Genomic DNA, 9505 nt, shown 5'->3' on the forward strand with positions numbered 1-9505 from the left:
AACTAGTAAATGAACATATTTAACCTGCTGATACAAATTCATTACTACAAACAAACTAGTAAATATATCAATACATAATAACTATGAGCTATTAATAAAATAACTCACAACAGTATTAATAATATTACCAAAATAATATATTAGTAACAACATAATAATGTAACAAAACTGTCATACAGTAATAATGTTAGTATTACTGTAAATTTCTAATAGTTTTATATACTGTATTATAATTTATTATATTATAATTTAATAATTATATTATATTAAATTATAATATCATTACTGTATTATTATATAGTTATTATGTTAAGTTGAAGTATATTATAATATATTATAAAAATGTAGTATTATAGAATTATAGTATGTTATGAAATGGTTTGTTGAATTCTCATTTGTAAATTCAACAAATATGTTTACATTTTCAAAATAGTTAAATGAATTATGACTTCAGTCACTATCAGTGATATATTAATGACTAGATATATACAGTGTCACTTTCAATACTGAGAGAATTGACACTTTTTCCAAGACATATTAGAAAATGATGGTTTAGTTCCACAGTCTTCAACACAACAGAGCAGCTCTTGGTTTGTAGGCCAAGAGGAAATAGAGTTGAAAACCACAAACCAGAACTATTCTCCAAATAAATCCCCAGGACAACACTTGTTTAGAGCTGTCTTTTTAAAATTAGATAATTAATGGATATCTATAAAATAAAATAAAAAGACCAGATCTGTAGTTAATAACAATAAAACAAATATTAGACACATCAGTGCTCTGAAATTATACATCTGACTTGTTTTCTGAGCAGTGACTGAGTTTAAAAAGTACAAACTGATAGCAGTCTGGGGAAGAGATGAAAACAGTCATTGTGGTTTAGCATTTCTCCAGCTCTGCAGCACACAAGTTTCCAAATGTTGAAGCACAGAAGCACAAAGCAGATGGGGGGGTGCAAGGAGGGGAATGTTGATTTCGAAACCATCAAGCTTTATGTAGGACTACAGCTTCATGGACATGCCAAGGTTAAAATTTCCATTGCTAATATGAACTTTGCATAAGTGCTTATAATCACAGCATCCCGTCTGCGTGGTTATTGTTTTTCCACTAAAGTAAAGCAAAGCCCTGAAAATTCCTGGGCAAATATAAACTTTGCTTAAGTACTTATATGGCTGTTTTTTCTCCCCATATGGTGGCCAAAAGAACAAGGCCTAGAGAAAATACAAAGCAGTTCAGCTAAGCCAGTCTCCACCCCCACACAAAAGACACAGCTCTTCAAAGGAGCAAAGTCCCTTTAAACAGTTAACAGGAGTGCTGAAGCTCCAAAACGTGACAGTGTTTGAGAATGATTTGCTGAATAAAAAAAAAAAACCTCCCAGAAGCTCACTCAATTCCTCTTCGCTCAGAATCTTGTTTGACCGAATTAGTGCAAGAGAAGAGACATCACAATTGGTTCTTTAGATCCTCCCAAAATGGAATAAGATGTTTTACCCCAATATCCCCTGATCTAAAGTGTCAAAGTATGTAATTGAGTGTAAATAACTAAAATAGCGCATTGAACATTACTGTTAATTCTGTTAATTACTGTTAGTTTAATCACTATTTGAGTTTTTATTTTATTTTTACTGTCAGAAAAAGTTTAAAAAGTCATATCTGATGCATACCAGTCTGTTTTCACCAAGTGGTATACAATGTTAAATGCTTTAACTTTTTTAAAAGGACTTGAAATATTCTTATGGACTTAACTGTACCTGAAGAATGTTATATAAATCTAAAATTATTACTGGATCTTGCATTGATTACCTTTCTTTTAAGCTAAATATTTTATTGTGCTCAACATCTGATCCATTGTGTTTTTTATTTTATTTTTTATTATATTTACTATAAATAAACTCACTTGAATTGCTTGATGATCAGATTGTGTCTCACTTAAAATAATTAATGTATATCATTTACATACAACAAAGTGGACATCCTTATGGAAACAGCTGGCTTTTTTTTTCCAACAGTCACAATTATTCAAAATAATATTGAACGTGTATGTGTGTGTGTGTGTGTGTGTGGCGCATATAAATTGATTAGTATTGTCAGTTCCACTGTTCAGTTCAGCTGAGATGCTTTAAGCTTTGACTGGGGTATAATGTTCAGGCTGCAGTCATGCTTCTTTTCTATTCAAGGCATGTTCTGTTCTATGCTCCCGCTTGTGTTATATGGGGTGAATAAAGAGTCTGGAGGAATATTAGGATTTATAGCTATATGAAATCGTTTTTTTCTGCCCTATAATCTAATTTCTCCATTTCATTAGAGCTAAAACATCTCCTTTCTGCATGAAGCATTGCCATTATTACTATTTTTTTCAAATATATCAACACGCAGCTAGGCCAAGCATAGCCCATGTCAACTCAGCAGTATTGCTGACATTTCCAGGCATTAAGCAGTAAGTGTTGATTGTACTGTCTACAGTTTAACAGCATAACATGATGGCGCATCGCTCTTCCTTCAGAGAGAGTGGTAATTACCCTGTTAATATATTAGTGCAGTGAATCGATTACTTGGCTAATCCAATCACAGACATGCCACTGATCCCTCATTGAGCATGCCAACAATAAGCACTTTCAGCAGAGCACTGCTCAATAGTGCGCACACAATAGGCTCTCTCACAGCTAATTGGCTAAAATAAGCCAAACATTTTGCTTTTTCTAGCAGGTTTCAGATCAATGGTGAGCATGGATGTTGCATTTAGATGACTTTCTTTACCATTGGGGTTTGTTTCCCTCCCTCTCCCTCCCTCCCTCCTTCTCTCTCTCTCTCTCTCTCTCTCTCTCTTTCTTTCTTTCTTTCTTTCACTCTCTCCTAAAGAACATATATTATTCCAATATCTCTGTAAGCTTTGCTTTTTAGTTTACGTCCAATTTCATATTATCCTCTTGCAAATCTCTATCTTATTCTCTTCTCTTGTCCTTCACCTCTACAGCTCCTCCCTTTTTGTACTCCTTTACTTGTTCTCCTCTTCACTGAGAGCTCCATGTGATGTGCAGCTGGCAGCTGGAGTGGCTGGAGCAGCTGAGGGCCATAAATCAGGTGCAGGCAGAATTCCATATGTGGCGTTGGCATGCGCTCTGTCAGCCATGAAATAAAGATGTAGCGGAGTAGAGGGTCAGAGGTGCCAGGACCATACTGAATTTCTCCTCAAACACACACAAAAGCACACACAAACACACAAATGCACACACACACACACACACACACACACACACACACACACACACACAGGTCACCTCGGCCTGTTCACTCATCTTCATCTAAAGCACACACTCTTCTCTCGTCCACGATGCCACGATTTCCCCTAAACTCAGATCAAACTTCCGAACAACCCCCGCCTCTCTCCCGACCCCCCTGTTGCTCTGTTTGTCCTTCCTGCCATCATGCAATAACTCACAGCTTGTAAAAGGACCTGTAGTTTTCAGTGTGATAGGAGATCCCAGCATGTCTACACACAGATCACCCGCTATGTCTATAAGTAACATGACCCTAATGCAGAGTGTCTGTAATGATGTCCAACATAAGCCTTCTACCATCATATCACCTGCCTACAGCAAACATTTTAAACCTATAAGACTCCTAGGAGATGCCTATAGCCACGTCTGTGTGGTTTATTGGTTTATATCACGTCTGTGTACGTTGTATTAACTGTGGATTTCCATAGTGTGGATTCTTTGTTCATGTTATTTATTTTAATACATCACAAAGAAAAATTTTTTTTTATGAAAATGAATTGTTAAGTAACAGATTACAAAGATCATATGTTTCTGCTTGTACAGGTTAAGCTAAATTTAGTAGTGTAAAATAATCTGCATTTTTATAGCAATTTGAATTTTACTACATTTTATTAAATATTATTTATAGTTTAATAGTATTACAGTTACACTATTTGTACAAAGGTTTATGAACACCCGAGCATAGATTCATGTGTTTTTTGATCTTTTGATCGTGTTTCATCTCATTCCACATGTATACTCTATTTTCTGTTATATTAATCTCCACTTGAGCTCTCTCATCCACAAGGGTCTAAACAAAGTCAGGTACGGATGTAGAGTGAGGAGGACTGGGGTGCAGTCAGCGTTCCAGTTCATCCCAAAGGTGATCAATAGAGTTGAGATCAGTGCTCTACATCAGACCACTTAAGATCTTCCAGTGCAACCCATTAAAAAAAAAAAAAAAAAAATATATATATATATATGTATGTATAGTTTAATGCTCCCACATCCGAAGACATCATGTACAATTGTATTCCTCCAACTTTGTGGTAGAACCTCATATGGTTGGAAAAGTCAGGTGTCCCATATGGGCTTATGTCCATATAATGTATCATGAAGTTTCCACCAGAAGCTATATTTATTTTACATACTTGTTTTTTTCCTGATTAATAATGATTATCACAAGATGAATATAACCAAAATATAACCAATTAATTGAATTACACGACATCTCTCACATACATGGGAACATTTTCCAGTGAAAAGAAATAAAATCCCAGACAGTTGATCTCTTTTTCTCCCTGCAGAAACCTTAGTCAGGGTCAGGTAGTTGAAGGGTCAGAGGTTGTGGGTCAGGAACCAAGGCCTTTGTTTGCATTTGTATTTGTGTTTCTCTAGCTTTATTGTCTTTGTGGCCTTGGATGGTCAAATTTGTTTACTGTCTACCTTGCAGGAGCTGAAAGAGGCAAACCTACATACCATGTTAAAACAAACAGCCACCATGACAATACACACAGACTTTTATTTACTCACTCACTTTCTCTTATCACTTATCACAGCATCTGTTTTCTCTGACACCCACTGCCATCAGAACTCTCACCCTGCCTGTCTGTTTTTCTCACACACACACACACACACACACACACACACACACACACACACACACACACACACACACACACACACACACACACACACCCCTCTGTATTACCATATTTGTGGAGACATAATACTGTTAACATAATTATTAGTGGCACTAATTAATAGTATGCAACACCTACATTTAAACCAAACCTAAACCTCAGTTAGCATTCTTAGCTATATCTATCCATGTGGGGACATTTGGTCCCCAACAAGATGTTAATACATGTCCCCTACTCCCATTCCCCCATCCCAACACATACACGCACACCTGTTACTGTTCCTGTATTAGAGTCAGAACGAGACATCAAAGGGTAAAAATCAAACAATGACTAAGAGCATGTCTCCATTTTAATGGCTGCCGGGTTTTAAGTCCATGCCTGATGAGACTAGTCTAAGACCTGTGAAACTGGAGGCTAACTGTACACTGTAAAAAAAAAGCTCTGTGCTGCTCCATCTTGTGTCTCCTTTGATGCGAACAAAAGCTTGGTTTGTCCCTGGTCCCAGTCAGTCCACTCAATCAGGGCCCGTCTCGCCCACCCAGGTCGATGACAACAAAACAATCCCACGCCACCAAGTTCTCCCTGCTCGTATCATCCTTCTCACTCCTGCCACCAGCAGTCATAAAAGCAAAAGAGCAAGCTCTAGCTATGTGCCTAAACCACAGTCTCCTCTATGGTTAGAATTCTGCTTCTTTCAAAAGTCTGTGATGATTATTGTATTGTTGTTGTTGTTGCAGTCAGAAACAGCTATGTCAAAATCATGACTTACATGATATTCATATATAATAATTTCAGTACAACATGTTTGACTTTTCCCAGCCTTTAATGCCCCACTGTGCAGATGTTTGTACATATATAATAAGATCTATTTGGGAGGTCATGAGACACAATATTTATCTTTGCATGAAAAAACTAAGAGAAACAAGTGTACTATAGACAGATACTCCTTTTGAACACCATATTGCAGATTCACATAGCATGGAATTTAGTGCAGAAACATAACCCTGGATGCAGATCTAATATAAAATGTCAGTGTCAGTTTTATTGTGATCCAGGAGCATCCTGATCCCACATATCCCTCACCCGGGTAAGTAAACCATGCAGCTGTTATTATGGTAGCAATTAACAGATGGTCACATGGCATGGGTGATTTGATATGTCTCTCTGAAAAAGGATCAGAACATAAATAACGGTGTTTAATGAGCACACTGTTTTTAATAACTCTGGTGCATAAGCTTTACATCTGCCAAGTCACTCACATCAGTCTTCTGGGTGTAACAATAGCTCTCAATTACAGGTTTAAAAGTCAGTTAATCATACATTAAACATGCTTCTAAATATGCTGTCAAAAAACTGTCACAAAAGCCAACAAGTACAGGGGTGAACAAGTTAAACTTTAACTGATGAGTTTATTTTGAGTATATTAGGATCCAAATGTAAAAGAACATATGCAAAAAAGATAATGGTGCATTTTATGAAAGAGAGAGTAAAACGACATGCATACTTTGTTTAACAAAAAATGCAGTTTCTCATCTGGCAAAGGAAAACTTTGAAAACTTTGAGAGGAACCACACCCAGAAGAAAACACATCCACATCTACATGACACCAGATAGTAAAATTGAAAATAAATAAATAAATAAAATCTGATGCTATATCATCATACAATTATTTTCCGAATATTCCCAGACATACCCTAATGTTTGCATGCTAGTGTGGAAGTCTGATTTAGTGTCCCATTCCTGTACCTGTGTCTTTAAGGATTGAAACGCTCAAGTTTGAAATGTAGAAATCCTACCTGATTGCTTTGAATTCTCTTCTGCTAAAAATATTCACAAGTGATTTGAAACTATGAGCTGTTGCATAGTTGCGGTTTTTACAGTGATAACCATTATGGCTTACCTTCTCCATTCCAGCTGCCATGTACACACAACTTTCAAAAGGTTCACTTCACCTTATTTGATTTCCACCTGAGAATCAATCATTTCGGTGACAGTGTTATAAGACATTGTTGATATGAAGCAATCAGTTGTTATGAAAGACGTACACACCGTGTGTTCATTCACACTGCAAACGAGGAATCGATTGAAACACGGTGCCTCCAGAGCAAGGTTGGAGTAATCTGGCCTCTCTAGAGGTGACGACAGGTCCAGACAGCAGACAGTGTCAATCAGTGCACTTAGAACGGGGTTCGAATTGAGACACTGGCATGAGGCTGGACTAAAGAGGGTGGGGGAGGAAAGTTGTTGGTGTGGTGGTGGTGGTGGGCAGGGGAGATATATTCTGTCTGATTGGTGTGTTTTACAGTATGGGTGTCACTGGCATGACTGGCCTCCATGGAGCGCTGCGGATGGAAGACCACGTTAAGGGTCGGGGATGAAATGCTCCTGCAATCTATACCCCAAAGATACATAGCCACCAGCAGTTACTTATTACAGAGCTCTGGCTATTAAATCACTCTTCTCTTAGTTAAGAATCTCACAAAGATATTCTAAACACTTTAACTTATTCATGGCAGTAACACAAACACTTGTCTTGCTAACATATAACAACTGTAGCTTTGATCAATACAAATAATTAACACAAATGGATTTTTCTAAATAGCCACTGCAATAAGCAGCTAATAAAAAACCACACACTGACACAGATGAAAGAACACATAACAGTATTCCTGTTATGCCAACTACTCAATCTAACAATACCCTTTACCAGAAATAACTAAAGAAAGTCTTTGTTACATTGTATGTATGTTACATTGTTAGACAGATATTTTTATTACTCTGACCTAATTCTTTAGCTTTTTCTTCTTCTTTTTTTTAATTTTGTATTTGTTTTGTTTTGTTTTGTTTTTATACATCAAAACCAATTTTCTTATATTTGTGATTATGCCCAAAATCAATTGAAAGAAGATCAGCCATTTCTAACTATAGCACCTAATTTTATCATGCATGTAAACAGACTGCATATTCATTAATTGACTCTACAAGAGGATAGAGTAGGAAGAATATTAGTACCAAATTGATTCTGAATAAATCTGTCATAAAGCATTCTATACACCTGACACGGAAATCTTTCTAGCCTCACAGCATTCTCTATAAACAACACCTAACTGCATCCAATACATTTTACACTCATGTCCCTACAGCATCTGCAAAGCTAATCTATATTTGTCAAAAACATATATGTAAAACTATGTGAGTGTGTTAGAGTATGTGTTTGTGTATGAGTGTGTGTAAGGGGTATATGATCCTCAGCCTCTGTCTCATCAGTTCTCCCTGCAATGTAGACATCCTGTCTAGAATGCAGCATGTCAGTCTCAGAAGGGGTGAACTGGCCCTCATGAGCTTTTCAGCACCTTTTGACCTTCCCAACTAAAGTCAGTTTTTGCAGAGTTTGTGCACAGACACTGATACATGGGGGAGTTTTGATCATCTTAACAATCTCTCTGTCCAGTCTCTCAGTGATTCCGCACTTCTCCCTGTAAACCACTGCTGGACCTCAGAGTTATCAATCTCACTGTCTCACATACAAACTATTTGACATAGAATGAGAACTAAAAAACAGATGCAAGAACTACTGTACATAACAATAAATGATACACTATCTAACACTATAGAAAAGGAAATCTAAATAAATCAAAAGTAAAAATGTAAAAAATATTAAAACTGTCTAAACCTATTGCTAAATAATGTTTCTAATACATTTTTCTATTTACCTTCTTACTAGTAATTCTGCAGATATGACGTTGATCATTCTTAATAAAAGGGAAACTTCTGAAATATTAAATGGAAATATTTTTTGAAAACAAATAATGCCACTAAGAGGTCACAGAGAACATCAATTTTATGAGGCATGTTAATAGGCATGTAACAGTGACATCTAAAGGAAATGAATACCAGAAACCTAACACCATGCTGAACTGTGTGAACATATCAGGGATTTAAATGTAACCTTAAATTCTGGTTTCATCCCACAACTCTGTCCTTTTACATCTCTCACACAGACTAAAGCTTTTAGAATTCTTCAAAAGGTTTTTCCTTTTTTTTGATCACTAGTGACACCCTGAGTATCCGTATGCCATAGATACCTCATGGTGAGCATTCTGATGCAAAATATATCACAGAATATTCTCTGAAGAAATAGAGTATGTAAGGGTGAGACATAAGTAGAAATCACTCTTGGCTGGAGGCACATAAGGATGTGCAGACTGGCTGCTTTTGTTGGTACAGTAATCTGCAGTATCACGGGGATTGTGTTTATGCAGGTGGAGGCTTCTAGTGTCATTGCAGACGTAAATCTGCCACTTTTGGGTCTGTATGCAGACCCACCTCACAGGGTCAGACAAAAACCATTGCTACTGCCTGACCTTCCGCTTGTGCCGTTTGTGCTCGTTCACAACTAAGGATTTAGTTGTTTCCTTCTTATAAATCTGCTTGGAATTACATCTTTATATTGCTTTCTCGAGGTTCTGTTATTTGTTAAGTTTAATTTAATGGTCAGTTAAACACTGTTGTTCGTCACCCTCTTGGGTTGTAAGCTAAGTTTATTCTGTCAGTTTTACTGCAATTTATTTTCACTTTTGCTGCTGGGGACTGAGGAAAGTTGGA

The sequence above is a fragment of the Silurus meridionalis genome, chromosome 4 (assembly GCF_014805685.1).
Source record: "Silurus meridionalis isolate SWU-2019-XX chromosome 4, ASM1480568v1, whole genome shotgun sequence".
Taxonomy (NCBI): domain Eukaryota; kingdom Metazoa; phylum Chordata; class Actinopteri; order Siluriformes; family Siluridae; genus Silurus; species Silurus meridionalis.